General features: G+C 34.9%; 1 long non-coding RNA gene across 1 annotated transcript in view; it reads left to right on the forward strand.

Moving 5' to 3' along the window:
• LOC148108419 (uncharacterized) overlaps positions 1-14995 on the forward strand; it is a 45530-nt gene extending 30535 nt beyond the window's left edge. The window contains exons 2-3 of the long non-coding RNA XR_015727964.1: positions 524-625; positions 14498-14995. This is a non-coding gene — a long non-coding RNA (uncharacterized LOC148108419). The remainder of the gene's footprint in view (positions 1-523; positions 626-14497) is intronic.
• The last annotated feature ends 2922 nt before the right edge of the window (positions 14996-17917 follow it).

Genomic DNA, 17917 nt, shown 5'->3' on the forward strand with positions numbered 1-17917 from the left:
TGCTTCCAAATGGGTCAGGCACAGCAGAGGAGTATGGTTACAGTCTCCAGGTGACTTTCAGGATTGTGGCAGTTTTTCTGCTCAAGGCAGCAGCCAGGAATGGCCCAGGAAATCTTCTACGTCTACCCCCCCTCTAAAACTGCTCTTTATCCATGCATTGTCCATCTGGGGCCTTGCCTGATCTTTACCATGTCCAGTCAAGAAGAAAGAGGAAATGAGAAGAAAATTTTCATGGGAACTTCACTTTGGAATGTCACAGTATCTGAAAACTATTTAAGGCTCCACGCAAAATATATTTGGATTTTAAAAGACCTCTGATATGGAAGGAAAGAGCCATTACTGGCTTATCTATCTACAAAGACAAACAATGTATTTTATGCTGTACGTATCAAATGGACATGGCTCTATATCGATCGATCGATCTATCTACTATCTGTCATCTCGATCGTAATCAAGATGCCTGTCAGTGTGAACACTAGAGAGTTGCTTCTTGACCTTCACTTTTCTGCCTCTATCCCTCTAGACTACACTCTCTTCCTGGGCTGCCAGAGAATTCTCTTTGTGCCTCCAGTGTCTACAGTGTGTGTCACTCTGGAAGTGCTCAGTACATCCACCAAATAAATGGGTAAGTTTGGAGCTCTTATTTTTATATATAAGGAGCAATACTATATGAAATGTCTCGATTCTATTTTCCCCAGCTTTATTGAAGTACAATTGACAAGCAAATTGTACTTATCCAAAGTATACAACATGATGATTTGATACGTCGTGACATGATTGCCACAATCAGGTTAATTAACACATCCATTACCTTGCATAGTTACTTGTTTATGTGTGTGGTGAGAATGCTTAAGATCTACTCTCTTAGCACATCTCAAGTATACAATAGCTAGTATTAACTACAGCTATGGTATCCATCAGGTCCCCAGAACTTACTCATAAAGGCTTATACCCTTTGACCTGCATCTCCCCATCTCGCCCCACCTCCCAGCCCCTGGCAACCATGGTCCTATTCTCTGTTTCTGTTAGTTCAAATTTTTGTTTGTTTTTAGATTCTACATATAAGTGAGATCATATTGTATTTGTCTTTCTCTGTTTGGTTCCTTTCACTTACCTTAATGTTCTTCATGTTCATCCATGTTTTCACAAATGGTAGGATTTCCTCCTTTCTCATGACTGAATAACATCATATATATTTGTATATACAGCACGTCTTTTTTATCCTTTCATCTGTTGAAGAACATTTTGGTTGTTTCCATATCTTCACTATTGTGAATAATGCTGCAGTGATGATGGGGGTGCAGATACCTTTGAGATAGTGATTTCATTTCCTTTGGTTTTATACCCAGAAGGGGTTTTGCTGGAACATGATTGTTCTTTTTTTAATTTTTTGAGTGACCTCCATACTGTTTTTCAACGTGGCTGTTCCAATTTACATTCCACCAACAATGTAGAGGGGTTTTCCTTTGTTCTCCACATCCTCACCAACACTTGTTATCTCATCTTCTTGATGATAGTCAATCTTACAAGTGTGAGTTGATATCTCATTGTGGTTTTGATTTCCATTTCCCTGATGATTAAAGCTGTTGAGCATCTTTTCATGTACTTGTTGACCATTTGGATGTCTTCTTTGGAAAGATGTCTTTTTAGTTCCTCTGTCCATTTTTAAATCAGATACTTATTGTTATTGTGTTATATGAGGTCATCACATGTTTCGGATATTTACCTTTATATTAAATATATTTTTTGCAAATCTTGTCTCCTAGTCCACAGGTTGCCTTTACTATTATATATTTTTATTTATCATTAAACAATACTTTTAAATAATTTAATCCTAAAATTATTAACTCTATCTTTTTTTTTTTTTTAATAAAATGAGCTCTTTTTTCTCCCTGTAAGATATACATATACACTGGAATCACGAAACACTCTGCAGGCATGAACACAGATGCTTTCAATTTTGAAGTTTTGTATAATTTATTTCTTTAGTTAAATACCTGTTAATTGGGGCAAATATCAGATGTATTAATAAGGAATCTTTTGAGTTTTTAACTCAAATCAACATAAGAAAAAAAGGAGGGCTTTATAATTTTTTCGTAATTAAAATTCTAGGACTAAATCAGTCTCCTTTTGACACACTCGAATCCAGGGTGTCAAATTATGTCATTTGCCGTCACTCATGACCTCCTTTCTCTTCTCTTTCTCCCTCTTGCTCCTCTCATTCCATCCCTTGCTTCTGCTGCCTTTTGTGTGTTGGTTTTACCTCTCATGAAGGCTGTTTCCTCAGGGATATAATAATATGTAATATTATTTTGGAATTATAATATTGCAATCATGTGTTATAATGCATTTAATATAATTATAATTGTTTATAATATAATTATAATTAATATGTGATATTAATTATATAATAACCTATGCTATATATCAATCACTAATATTATATATTAATAGTGTAACATAATATGAATATATAATATCATACAATTAATGCATAGCAATGTAATTAGAATCATAATATAGATTTATTATGTAAAATTTCCTACACAATTCAACATTGTATTATGAGCATAATTTAATTAAAATTACATCATGAGAATTTCTCTATGCCATTAAATTTCTGTGAAAAAATTTTAATTAGATCTATTTAATAAACTATCTTACAAATGCAATGCTTTTATAAAAGTCTTCCTTTATTATTGGAGAAATATAATTTTTAAATTAAAATATGCTAACTTTGTTTTGGTGTATGCTTGATACAGGCAGGTTTTGTAGGGGTTTAGTCTTTTTTTTTTTTAATGAGTAAATTTAAGAAGAATGTAGAGGGTGAAGAATGATAATATGCTATTCTTTGTATATGAAAATGGCAGTCCTGACCTGCCATTAGTCGGGGCACTTATGCCCATGATAGATTTTTCCGGATCCATCTGCTTTTCCTTCCAGGCACCCCAGGCTTCTCAGGACGAAAGGCATAATCGGCGGTCTCAGAACAGAGCAACGCTAATGAGGATGACCCTGACCTCATGAGAATAGTGTTCTGACCCCCTGACCCAAACGGAAATAGAAAAGCTTGAGCAGTACATTTAAGAGTAACTTTGGGATTAGTTCTATGAGTATAAAGATAAATGAGAAAATAAATTCCTCTCACAAGTAGAGACACTTGGATAATTGTATGATATTTGAAACATAAAACTTAAACTGAAAACTATTACCCTTGTAAATTGAATTACATTATCATTCCTTTTAACTAACATCCGAATTACCTTTTCTTTAATATTTCCTTAGTTAATAAGAACCAAATCTTATTATAATAATTAAGGCTACTAAAAAGTCTTTAAGCCTTTTTCTTTTTAAGAGATGCATTTGTTATTCATTTATTAGGTCTATTTGAAACATATGCTGAAATTGTGTTATTTTTAGAAATTTCAATTGAAATATATTGAATATTGAAATATATTTAGGTTATAATTAAATACTGCCAAGTAATTCTTTCCCACTAAATATTATGAAGACTCTTTAATTGATAATTAGATACCTACCATGCATCTTATCTCTATTAATAATGATCGTTCTGAATTATTATCTTGAATCTGTTTTACTAAAATCCTTTCATATAAATTCATTAATACTTTAATTACCTGATGATATATGGAAGCTCTACTAATATCAGAAACTTTAAATGTACTATCTCTAGATAAAATTATATGAAAAGATACAGAACAAAATTATTTATCTTGTTTTGCTTTGGTAAGAGATAGGGTAAATTTTCCTATAAATCATAGGCACTTAGAGGCAGTATGTTAGTCATTGAAGTAAGACACACGACTGAACTGCTCTGAGAAAAACAAAATCCTTATTTTTCTCTTTTAAAAAGTAAAAGAACAACCGCCCCCATGAGGACTGGTTGCACCATTTCACTATTTGTTTATTTATTTATTTATTTATTTATTTATTTATTTATTTATTTATTTAATGGCAGCTTCAGCTCTGGATTACCTAACAATGTGTGAAAGCAAGGCACTTCTTGACTGTAGGCATCAACTTTCAATAGGACATAAAACCAGATTCCTGGTATTTTCTGGAAGAGCGGAGTCACTAGCCCCAGTGTCCTGGCCAAATTTCAATTTGGGTAATTGCATTCTGCTTCCTTTAAAGGCCCCTGGTTGGTTCAGTTCGATAAGGAGCTCTTCACTCCGTGCCCGAAGTTACGGAATGTGGCGGTGCTCTGGGAAATGGTTACTGGGTTTGCTCCTTAGATAGGCGAATGTCAACACTGCAACACACACACATATACAGAAGCATTTACACACTCACAAGTACAAATACGTGAGTGGTGAATTGAAATCTCATGGGAAAGGCACGCTTCTGCACACATCCACGTTTTCATAGGCCAGATTCCATTGTATCATCAGCACCATGGAAATAAGTATGGTCCCTGTCAGTACACACAAAAAAATTCCAGTTATTGAAGAAGGCAATGATGATTTAATTTTTAAGAGTCAATTAGATTAAAACTAAAGCATAGTACATAAAAAAATAAAACATTGACTTATTAGAAAAGAAGAGATTATATGTTGGATGCCCCATCTTATGGCTGGAGGGAAACCCAATTGATAAACACATTACTGTGACTTCCTTTAAGAAAGCTTCAGTGCATGTGTAGCAATTTTTTAAGGAGATTTCCAGTAACCTCTAACTACTCCAGGTTACTATTCACAATAAGAAGAGCAGAATTTTAGAAGTCTCCCTAAAGAGAGTAATAGCAGGATTTAGTTCCTAGTGGATTACAGCCCACATTATGAAACTACTGCACATTTGGCACAATTATGCACCACTGGCAGCCTTTTCTCAAAGGAAGCCTCATGTTAAATGAACACTTAGAATCATTTTGGAACTCATGCATCTTGCAGCTAACACTGTGCTAAGTTAAGCATCTAACGCCATGCCCATCTGGTAGAGAGAGAATATCAGGGCTGCAATATCATCAGTCCTTTCCCCTTAAAAGCTTTGATTTCATTAAAGGTGACCTCTCAAAGTGCTTTAGAAAATGAGCTACTCTACGAAATGTGCTGAATAGGACAGAGGGGCATTGAGTACATAAATTACCGTCTTACCCATTGTTGTTTTTAAGGTTTCAGAGGATCTTGCAGGTTGGCTGTTTTTCTGCTTTGGTGTCCTATGAAGCCAGTCTAGCAGATATTCAGTGGGCACTGAAGGGTTGAGGAATATACATTTGCAATGAGATGTTCTGCCCATTACTCTCCAGTGTGTGATTGGGATCAGAGATTTCAGAAGAGAGTTCAGAAACCTCAGAAATAAAATACAGACTTCAGTTCCTTTCCAGAACTAAGCATTTGGAAAACGGGATTTCAAAGGATGAATATGAGTTTATTTCCTACTGTCTCTACTCTCATTACAAAATGGTGTTTTAAGAATTCTGACACAAATATTTTACAAAAATATGTAATCACACAACCACAAACCATGTATTCTAGCCCCAGCCACCTTGCAATAATACCTGTTTGGAACACAGTACAAAGCATGAAGCAAGCAAGTAAGACCCCCGCAAAGAAAACCAATTAGGCGAAGTTCAAATTGACTTTTACTTACCACAAAGCCTCCGGAGTTACTGCTCAAAGATGACTTATTTCAGGTATTTTATTGAAATGATTTATTTTTGCTTAATTCACAGTGCCCTGAACTTAGTCATCCAGCTTCAAAGTCAAAATTAGGAATAACAATTACATGGGGCCTGCCATAACCCAGTCTATGTATATTAGTGGAAAGTGATAGCATTCAAAATTTCAGAAACTACAGCAGCCTTTCATTTTATGATTTATTTTGCCTACAGTAGATTCCAGGGGGATAAAGTAAAATAATCTTGGCAATCATACTTTGTTTTTTTTCTTATGTCCATATGCTAATTTCCAAAACCCAGAGTTGGAAACGTCATGCAGGCCTATGTATGTTTTACTCCACTTTTCCCTTCATATCTGTATTTGGCTTGTTAGACCGTCTCTCAGTTACTTAACCGTTCAATGAGGATGGTAATCATTGTTTCATAGAAACAGATAATGGAAAAAGTTGAATTTCATATTTCAATCGATTTTAAACTTATAATTATACAAGAAGTTTTTATTTATGTTGAATAAAATAAAGCTAATTATCCTAACTGAGCAAGGGTGTATTTAAAATATCACGAGACTGTTTCTATTTTAGAAATATTTTCATCTGAATTAAAGTTAATTTTTAAATGTTGATAATTTCATGTTGAATAATCACTTGTTCTGGGGATGAGCTTACCCACATTGCACAATCCTCAAGAGTTCTAAATAGCTTATATTATACTCCACAAAATATGTCGGTTCCATTTATTTCTCAGTGCTTCAGTAGATCCCAGGAGAATATAAAGTAAAACAAAACAAAACTAAACTAAACAAACAAACAAAAAATGGACACCATACTTGTTTGTTTTTATCTTATAGTCATGCTATATTCATATTCAAAACACACACTTAAAATTATAAGCAGGTTTTAATTTATATTGTATTTATAATTTATTTATGTTGTAATTTATTTGTCATATTTATCATTTTGATTTCAAATCTTTTTTGTGTTTGGATTATTGATTCTATTTTTTTGCCTTATGAATTCCTCATTTAGCCTTTTTCCAAATGAAACACGTTTACATTATTACAATTACAAAATTATCCATAAATGAATGCTCACTGTATACATTTTAAATATTAAGAAGCTGATAAGTCAATAAATAAAAATCCCTTTAACCCTCTTTACCCTTATTACATAAACACCACTCAAGGGACTGTCAACACACACCTTCCAGGATTTCACAGTGGACCAGGGATTGGTCTTGGTCTCTTTTTTGAATAAGAGTACTCCCCTGGTTACCTAATACTTGTCCTGCCATTGACCGTTGGGTGTGTTGGGAGCTGATAACTTACCTATTTAGTTTACAGTTTGTCTTTTTAGTTGAGACTAACTATTCTCAAGGAGCTGATATTTAAGAACTACCCACTGAGGAGCCTCCTATGCAAGCGAACATAATTTAAATTTGGATTTGAACCTGAAACCATAATGGGATGAAATCCGGGGGGACTTAGAAGGGAGGTAAATTATTTTACATGTGGGATGAATGTGGATTTTGTAACCAGAGGGAAGACTGCGTCAGGTTGTATTTTATAAAATCAGACACAACATTATTTCTGGCCCTACAAATTTTTCCAGAGCCTTGTCATCCCTCAGTGAAGAATTACAGTCTATTTCCCATCTCTTTGAAACTAGATGGAACTTTGTAGCTGTTTCGATTTAATAAAATGTGGTGGAAATGATGCTACATGACTTTCAATTCTATCTCATAAAGTAATATGGCTTCCACCTGGCTCTCTGCATTTTGCGACACTCACCCTTTGAACCCAAACACGATATCCCAGGCCACATCAAAACATCATGTATAGGTGTTGTGCCTGGTAGTCTCAGCCAAAATCCCAATTGACAGACAACAACAGCTGCCAGACATGTAAGTGAGTAAGCCTTACGATGATTCTAGTTCCCAGCAATCAGGCCACCTCTGCCAACACAAAACAGAGAGACTAGTTTGCCACACTAAGTCCTGCATAATTTATAGACAAACTTGTGAGCAAAATAAATTTGTTTAAGTCATTGATTTGGGGGTGGTGGGGCTGCTTTTTCCACACAGATGAAAATAGCCAAAATAGATCACAGACTATTTTAGATAGCTGATTAGAAAAGTACGAAAATAAATCTGAGCAAATCTGTCATGGCTTCATCTAGAAGACTGAGAATTGTTTATGTATTACCTAAGTCTTCATAGCCTAGTCTTGGGGGTATCGGACTACTGTCTCAAGACCTTTTATTGGTGCCGTAGGACCAGAGAAGACCAGACCTGGGCATGTGTGTGTATGTATTTAAGTATAGAGTTTCCCCAGAAGAACGTGTATATTCCCACTTTAAATTATACTATAAAGAGACCAGTGCTGGGGCAGGAAATCGAAACTCAAGGAGTGAGGGGGTGAGTGAACAAGTGAGTTTGTAAAGGGAAAACTTTTCTCTTCCCTTTGGGGTCAGGAGTTATTCTCACCTAGACTGAAACACAAAGATGCCTGGAGCCCTATTGTGGTGGTAGATTTGGGAGTGAACTACCCATACAGGTGATAAAGTTGAGTTTTGTCTGCTCAATAGTGGGGGTGAGATGTCTCTGGCTTATTGAAGTTAGGGAGAGCACCTGGGCTTGTGTAGTACTGTTGTCTGTTTTGAATTTCCCTTCCATTGTTTCTAATCATTCAACAAAGTTTCATGAAAAATTATTTCCTGATCTCTGCTCTCCTGAGCCTATACAAAACAAGGAAAAAGGGCTGGTCTATGCTTGAGGGAGTAGATAAACAGATATTAGTGTTTGATACCAGAGGAAAGATGGCAACGCTAGTCCCTGGTGAAAAGTGGTACATAGTAGAGCGGCCATCTGGTGAAGTTCATCAGAACCAAAAGAAGCATTTTGGTTGCATGATGCAGAGACTGGAACTAACTAATCGCAAAATTCCATAATCAAGTCTGATTAGGCAACACTCCAGGAAATTCTTGTAGAAAGCTAATTTATGGCAATAAACCTGCTGAGAAGACTTTGTATACTATTCTGGATTATAACAGCTAAATACACCACTTACTAGATGTTTGACCATCTGTAAAACATCTCTCTTGCTCTCTTTCCTGTAAAGAATAGTGACAACTGTCTCATGCAATTGATGTGGTAGTTAAATGAACTACTGTCGATGTACTGTCCCAGTTGAGGCGTTTTCCTCTAACCAATCATTAAAATAAATCCCATAAAGTAAACCAAAGTGAAATGTAACAAAATCATGAAGCACTCAGAAGAAAATAAAGAAAGCATTTTTTTTTTCTTATCTTGGGTTTGGGAAGGATTGTCTAAACATAGAGACAAAAAATAACACTAGCAAGAGAGAAAATTAATTTGACTTACACCGAATTAAAAAAAAAACTTTTTGATCTTAAAAATTAAAAGGGAAGGGGCGCCTGGGTGGCTCAGTCGTTAAGCGTCTGCCTTCGGCTCAGGGCGTGATCCCGGCATTATGGGATCGAGCCCCACATCAGGCTTCTCCACTAGGAGCCTGCTTCTTCCTCTCCCACTCCCCCTGCTTGTGTTCCCTCTCTCGCTGGCTGTCTCTTTCTGTCAAATAAATAAATAAATAAATAAATAAATAAATAAATAAATCTTTAAAAAAAAAATTAAAAGGGAAAATAATAGGAACCACATCAACAAAGAAGAAAATAAGAGCTGAAGATCGATAATTTACTTAAAATTAATATTGTCAATAAAGTATAAAAGTATGTTCAAACTCACTGATGAAGAAATGAATTTCAAAATGCTCCCATGGGGATTATTCTATTGTCAAATCCCAGTGCTGAATAGAGTAGGATGAGAGTGGAGCTTTCTTATTTTGATGGAAGGTGATAAATCAGTGAAAAAATTCCAGACTCTAGAATTATTTTAGAATCTAGAGAATAATTTGACAGTATGTAAGAAAAACTGCAAAATGGTACACTAGTTGATCCCACATTCCACTTATAAGAAGATATTCTGAGGGCATAAGGACACGTAAAAAGATTTACATACAATTATTTTACAATAGTTTAAATAATACAATAGTACAAATTAAATATAGTATAACAGTTCAAATACACTGAGTACAATAGTGACGTTACTGATACTGTAGGACACTCCCATTACAAACTGTCATAGTGATAAGACAGACTGTTAGTAACATGTTCCTGAAAGAGTAATTGGCATGAAGAGGATAATACGGCACCATTCCAAAAGATGCATGAGGAAAATATTGGAATAAAATGTAGCAAAATAAATACGATGAATTTTTAGATAATTTTTGTTTTCTTCTTAACTTTTCTACATGCTACAATTTCTTTTTGAGGAATTTATATTACTTCAAATTGGGACAAGTATTTGAATATTTGAATTCATAAAAATGTAATGAAACACAAAAGATAAAATTTTAAAATTTTCTAAACACTTTGCTTTACAGATTAAATTGCTATTAAAGTGCATTAAAACTTGTTCAGCTGGAATAATTGAAGGTCTTGTATGGTCCAAGTACAGCCAATAAAATTACAATTGAAAAGATTCAACTTCTGAATAAGAAGGGGAATGAGAAGCCTGGGCTTCCAGTTATGGAATGAATAGGTCATAGGGGTGAAAGGTACAGCGCAGGGAATAGAGTTAATGATTTCGTAGCAGCGTTGTATGGTGACTACCCTTGTTGTAAACATAGCATAATATATAGAGTTCTCCAATCACTACGTTGTACACCCAAAACTAATGTAACATTATGTATCAACTTTTCTTCAGTTAAAAAAAAAGATAATTGATAAATTTCCATTTGTAATAAGAGATCTGACTTTTAGTATCAAAGTACATCTGCAAACTACTGAATTAAAATGTTACCTGATAGAAGAGTCAGAATTGAGGACATTAATTCTGTTTCAGTTGCCAAGACAACCATTTCCTTTCACTATATGCTCAGATGGTGACTCATTTGGAACCTGCCTTTTCGGATATCTGGATTCCGCAGCATCCCCCACGTTTCAAGGCAGGGGAATAGACAGAGTAAAAGCAACAAAAATGGCAATATGTATGATACGTGTATTTAACTATAGTTTAAAAATTATAATCTGGCAGAATATTGACATTTCAATATTAAATAGCAGTAAACTGAGGGGTGACATCAGGAAGATGGCAGGCTAGGAGAACCCAGTGCTCATTGTTCAGACAAAAACAACAACAATGAATACAAAACTCCAATGAAAATAGCTCTGGGAGAGCTCTGGATTACAATGAGAGAGCTGCAGGAACACTGTGGAGCACTTCTGGGTATAAATCCTAAGGAAACAAAATTAGGATCTTGAAAAGATTTCTGTACTTCCATGTTCATGTCAGCATTATTCACAATAGCCAAATATGGGAACGACCTAAATGTCTGACAATGAATGAAGAAAGAAAGAAAATGTAGTGTGTGTACACACATCCCCCCCACACACAATGGAATAGTATTCATCCTGAGAAAAGAAGGAAATCCTGTCATTTGTGACAACATGAATGAATGCGGAGAACATTGCACTAAGTATAATAAGCTCAATGTAGAAAGGTAAATACTGCATGATCTCACTTATATGTAGAATCTAAAATAGTTGACACATATAAGGGGAGAGAAGAACGGTAGGGTCCAGGAGCTGGGGGGGAGGGATAAATGCAGAAATGTTGGTTAAGAGGTACAAAGTTGCAGTTATGCAAAATGAGTAAGTTCTGGAGATCTAATGTACAACAAGGTGACTGAAGTTAGCAATACTATCTTATACTTGCAATTTGTTAATAAAGTAAATTTAAAGTGTTCTCAGCAAACCAAAAATGTGGTAACTATCTGAAGTGATGGATATGTTAATTAGCTCAAATGTGGTGATTACTTCACAATATGTATGTATATCAAATCATCAAATTATATGCCTTAAATATATATTAATTGTCAAAACAGCAAAAAATATCAAACAGCAATATATTGAATTTTATGTATATAAGATAGAATGCTTAACATTAACATATATGTACACATTTATGCATATGGAAAATCAACTTTCAAAAATACACTTTAAATTAAATTATTTAAAGTATGTATATTTTAAGTGTCCAAAATATCCTTTAAGTATGCATTTAGTTTAAAATGTTCCAAAATTTTTTATATCTCATGGTTGTCAAATAAAAACTTGAATTAAAAATTTGAAGGTTGGGGTAAATTTAATCCTCAGATCAATTTCCTAGTTGTTCAAAATATTTTGATGCCAATCTGGCTGTGTTCAAGGCAGAAAGCAAGCTCAGGGTCCCCCCACTACTCCTCCATCTTAACTCCCCCGATGGATTTCACTTCTTCGTTGGGGTAAATTAAAAAAAAATTAAAGGTGAACATGTTAAACCCATAATGTGGTCTTGCGCACCTCAAAGTACATTTTCTTTTCTTTTTTTTTTTAAGATTTATTTATTTATTTTAGAGAGGGAGTCGGGGGAGGGGCAGGGGGAGTAAGAGAGGGAGAGAATCCCAAACAGACAGTGTGGGGCTCCAGTCTCATGACCCTGAGATCATGACCTGAACTGAAACCAAGAGTCAGATGCTTAACTGACTGAGCCACCCAGGTGCCCCTCAAAGTACATTTTCTCATTGCAAATATATTCTTACTTACGTATCCAAGATATGTATCTCTAGATACAAGGATATAGTTTTTAGTTCCTCACTTATGAGAATTTTTGTGAGCTAGCCAAGATATTATAGAAAAATATACAAAAATACATTTGTAAGCCAATACTGCAACTTTGATGTGTTAGATGTAATAAAATATCGTTATCGTAGATTACATGAATTAGAATTTTTATCCAGATAAGGTCTTAGCATCATTGGCATCTTAAGAAGCCTAAAAGCCAATAACTTGTCCCCTATCCAAGTTTATCAGAAAAGGAAAGCTAAGGACAATTACAGACTTTTATTACTTACGTAGCTAATATTGGAGAATGTGGTTTATATCTGCAGGCAAATGAAGTATCTATCATTTTCGGTATTAAGCATATTTACCCATCCAAAGACAGGGTTGTCTCAGGATGACCTTGCCTGTGTAAAATGCGTGCCTAGGGAAAGCAGAGCTAAATTTATGCTTACCGTGGGCAACTTCCTCAGCGTGCTTGACACTGGTATATCTAAGAGCTTTTATCTATTTTACTTTAACTACTGCTACTAATGAGTAATTAAAAATTCTAGATAGGCAGATTAATGTAGTTGCAGATATTTTGTCTACTTGGTCAAAGATTTTGTAGAATGTGCTTCAAATAGTTAGTGGAATACTAATAAATGATCCATATCTATTGATTATGGCTAAGCAGAAACAAAACTGATTCCTAAGTACACTTCATTTTAACAGTTTATATATGGAGAGTAAGAGTATTTCAATGGAGGTAAGAAAATACGTGCTTGGTCTTTACAAAGGAGAGTCTGTGATTGTGAGGTGTCACCTTTCTGATACGGGCAATCCACTTGCTCTGTGTGCTGATTTTACTACCATAGTGATCGAAAACACTGCTGCTGAGAGGGAAGGGGAAAAACCGAAACATACGTTCAAAAAAGCAATTTTTGTGGTTAAAGAAAATAGTAGGTGAAAAGGTGATGAAAATGGAAGTATGATTGAAACTAGAGAAAATGTCGAGAGAGATTTATGAGGCTTTTTAGACAATTCTGAGAGATTCTAGATCTTGTATCTATTGCATAGTGTATATTGACCTCCTAGATCCCATGACCTCTGCTTGCTAAGAGAATTTCTTTTTCATCCTCCCCATTTACTGTACCACGAGTTCATCCACATTGATTTAACACACCATCATCTAAAGAATGTGATAAGTTGGTGTTTCTCTCTGTCAAGGGACCAAAGAGATGAAAACGAGGCTTCACCAAAAGGTATAATTTTAGGTTGTTGGATACCCCTGCATTTTTCTTAATTATTTCTGACATTTTATCTATTTCACCATGAGCTTCCTTGGAGGTTACAGATAAAAAAAAAATGTTCTTCATGACCCAGAAGAAGAAATACATCTTCTCTTAATAAATCCCACCTGAAATCGCATAGGGGAAGGAAAGAAGGAGTAACAGTTCACATTTATCACTTGTACTGTTTCATTTGCTAAACTCTTTTTGGAACCTGAAAGACAGTGTCTTTTCAGCATGAAGGGAATCCCATATAAAATGTGAGGGTCAGGAAAAAAACTTTTTTTTTTTTTTTTGGACAAACTATATATAAGGAGCTGTGCAAGGGGAAATTGAAATGTAAAAACTGAAATGTAAAAAAATTCTCTGTCGTTATCCTAAGCTCTCTGAAGATAAGACAGAATTTTAAAATCGGTGTATCCCTAGCATTTGGCATGTAGTGTATAGTAGGTATTCAGTGAGTATATCCTGAAATACTTTGAATTTCATACGGCATTTTATTTTTAGTTAAGACAGCATGAATCCTTCAGGAAATTAATGTGCTAAACCAGAACAACAAACATAAACTGAAGACGACAGGAGAGTGTCTATTGCACTTACCTAGAACCTAGTGTGAAAGTTACTCTATGTATGTTACGTTATGTATGTTATGAAACATACATGGTTATGAAAGATGGCAGAACTTCTTCTAAGATGCCCCACTGAGCTGTGCCTCCTGGTATTAGTACCTTTGTCTAGTCCCCTTTAGGTTGAATCTAGGCAGGCTCGGTACAATCCGTAGAATGCAGTGGAAATGGCTGTCACTGTTTTAAAATCTTAAAAACATTTTTAAAGTTTTTATTTAATTTCCAAATGACTGTAACTTCTAAGGTCAAGTCGTAAGAAGCCTAGTAACTTCCTTCTTACTTTCTCAGAAGGAGCACCCTTGGGGAAGCCAGCCACCATGCAAGAAACCTGACAATCCTGAGCCTGCCACGCTGTGAGTCGGAGCTGGCCACATGGAAAAGTTCCCCCAAAAGAAGATATTAAACAAAAACCAAAAGAAAGAAAATAATTTATTGGAGAATATATTTTTCAGACTGTTTTTATTAATTGATTAACTCAAACATGTATTTATTCAACTTTAATCAAGGGCCTATTATCTGTTGAGGATGGTACAAAGTGTAGAAGGTGTAACTGGAAAGACATAGAGAAAGTCCTCTGTCCCCGAGGAGACTGTAGTTGATTAAGGGCTAAATCTGGTGAATAAGGGCAAGTAAACAGACAAACAGAAAGCCAACATAAATCCTCAAGATGTCAAATATTCAGACATGTTAGAAATCCTAGGTTATCCTCGTATATCTGTTGATAATAGAATCCTGGAAAAAAATATCCGTATCAGTTGAGTTGTGAAGGCAACTCATTATTAAAAATAAACACTGGCATGCGTGTATGAATACTTCGATTTTTATCTTTCTCTTTGTGTGTGTCTGTATCTAGGCCAGCAGTCATATTACATTTGTTCCGTTTTCTTGTTCTTTCACTGTTCTTTAACCTGGCAAGCAATTGGGCAGCGGGCAGTAATATTGGTAATCAAAGTATTAAGACTTCATTCTGGGCATTTTCTTTTGATTTATTTTCTGGCTTATAAACTTTCTTCTTCAGATATGTTTAAGCTACTACTAAACCTTCCACTGAGTTCCTAATATAATTTACTGTATTTTTTAGTTCCAAAATTTCTGTTTTGTTATTTTTTATAGTTTTCAGTTTCCTGACAACATTTTCAATTTTCTTGTTGATCTTCTTAAACACATAACTATAGATCATGTATAATATACATCTCCCTACTGCATTATCTTCACATCCGTGACTGTATTTCAACTGACTCTCGTTTCTACTCGCTCTTTCATTCGTTTCCTTTTCATTTACAGTTAATTTTGATTAAGGATCAATTATTTATATGAAACGTCATTGTAATAACTGAGGCTTCTCGATAGAATTCACACTTGCTCCTGGTAAGTGGCTAGGACATTGGCAATCCAAACTAATTTAATTGTACTCCAGGTTTTTGATATTTTAAAGCTAGGCTTTGGGGCTTGCTAGGCGTAGTCTACTTCCAGTTTCCCCTTCATTCCAAGATAATCGCCTTTCAGGGTCCGATCTCAGAGAGTGCTTGTGAGGATGTTTACCAAACCATACTCGAGGCAGACACTGGATCCAGGAGCGATCCTCCTAGTTTAGAGGCTGATGGAAGTTTTGCTCAGTTTTGCTCAGCAAATGCTTCTAGTACAAATGCAGTGTCATCAATCCAGGGAGCCATCTTTCACTGACTTCTGGCCTTGTGAGTCCTCGCTGCCTTTTTAGTTCTCTGATGTATTGAAGCAGGTTTAAAAAAATGTTTTATCTAGCTTTTCCGGTTGTTCTCAGTGGGAGGGTTGGCTCAAGTTGCTTATTCCGACATGACTTCGAAGCAGAAGTTCTGCATCCTTATTTCTTTGATTCTTTTAAAAATTTAAAGGAAAAATAAAATATAAATTAATCCTTATTCAGAAAATTACATAGATATATATATATTCTTTTTCACAAGGAAATTAAGGTTTTCCTTTTCACAAAGAAATTTGAAGTTGTTTTTACTTGATTGTTCACAAGCTCTACGTCCTGATCTTCAGGACACAAGTTGAGATCTGCAGAACTTCCATGTTCAGTACTCTGCTCTTTCTTACATGTGAATTATTAGTTAAGAACTGAGTAAGATCATTTGCAAAATTCTTCCTTAATCAATGTTATTTCAAAATGAAAGTTCAGGGTGTTTTTATTAATGTATAATAGAAACTAACTCTGGATGGCAGAGTCTTGGGCAGTTCTGAAGATCTCAAAAATGGTACCTCATGGATGGACTCCTCAGAAGAGCAATGCTCCTAACATTTTTATACATTGGGTCTCTCCAATCAAAACCTTGTTTTGCCTCGGAGCCCTATCAACAAGGAAAAGTACCGCAATGTTTTTTATATAACCATTTACTGAGCGACTTCGTCCTTTTCCAAGTGCTGTTACAGTTGCCTCACTTATTGTCTGGATGTAACAACTTTGCAGGGTCGTTATTATACTTTTCATATTACACAGAATTTAAATGAGTCGTTTACCTATTTCCCTAGAGTCAGAAACATGTGAGTAATATTGAGCTTTCTTTGGAGGGAAATAATGGGTTTAAGGAGAGTTAGAATCATGTTCTTAAGGTCATAGGATCAATACATGGTAAACCAGGATTTCCACCTTGACTTAAGTCCTTCCCGCCACATCAGCTCTTTACATTTGGGGACAGCTTGTTTTCATGAAATTCAAAAGGAAAAGTTATGATAAAAAATAGGCTCTCTCTGTTGACCTTACAAGATTAAAACAATGATATAAAATTGAAAGCAGTCTTGCTGTTGTGTTCATTTTGTCACCTCATCTTCAGAACTGTGATCTGTATTGGGTTGTATCTACCTTACAGGAATGATAATAGCTTATTAAAAATGGACACAAAAGAAAATAGTATAAAAATATCTGTATACCAGAGTGCAGCTATTAAATCATATTATTGGACATCAAGAGAATGAGATTTACTACTGATGTGGGATGTTAACCGTTCATTAGTTAAAGCAAGTCATTATAAGCTCATTAATAAAGCCATACTTTTTTCAAACTTGTACAGATCTCTTTAGGGAAACTTCCAGATTAAAAATAAATTTTATTATTTTAGCTGAGAGCGGCCTTTCTAAAGTCATAGAAATTACATAGCTAATTAGTAGCGTTAGTTACCAGTAATGCTAGCAATCCCCTAAGGACAGGCTAATGTTTTTTAGCCAAGCTTATAGGAATTTGAATATCCTTGAGTGGTTACTTTCTCTGTGCTTAGCTTCCAAACATTCTTCAAAGTCACCAAATCTCACAGGTAAGTATTCTTTTTATTTCACATGATTTATCCCCCCTATGATGAGGTAAATTTTGGTAACCAATAATTGAGCCAATAATTTCACAATTTATGTGTCACCTTATTTGGCATCCCATTTATGAACTGATGCTTAAAATTCTCTACCTAATCAAGATCATGAGCATAGTAACTGATCTTTTTAAAATTTTCTCCATGAATGCTGCATATGGTAATTTCTAAACAGTTCCAAAGACAGATGTTTTTATTTGTCATATATTATCATAAATGATCATTGAATTTCAGCATTTTTATTCATATTTTAAAGTGTCTCATCCTAATAAAGTAGTGTATTATATAAAAAATTATTCTTTTAACATTATAGCATAGCGAGACTCCCTATTGGATAGGTAAGCACATTAAATCTATTTTCAAAATCTGCAAG

This window comes from Ursus americanus, chromosome 20, assembly GCF_024610735.1.
Source record: "Ursus americanus isolate L20-20 chromosome 20, mUrsAme1.1.p, whole genome shotgun sequence".
Taxonomy (NCBI): Eukaryota; Metazoa; Chordata; class Mammalia; order Carnivora; family Ursidae; genus Ursus; species Ursus americanus.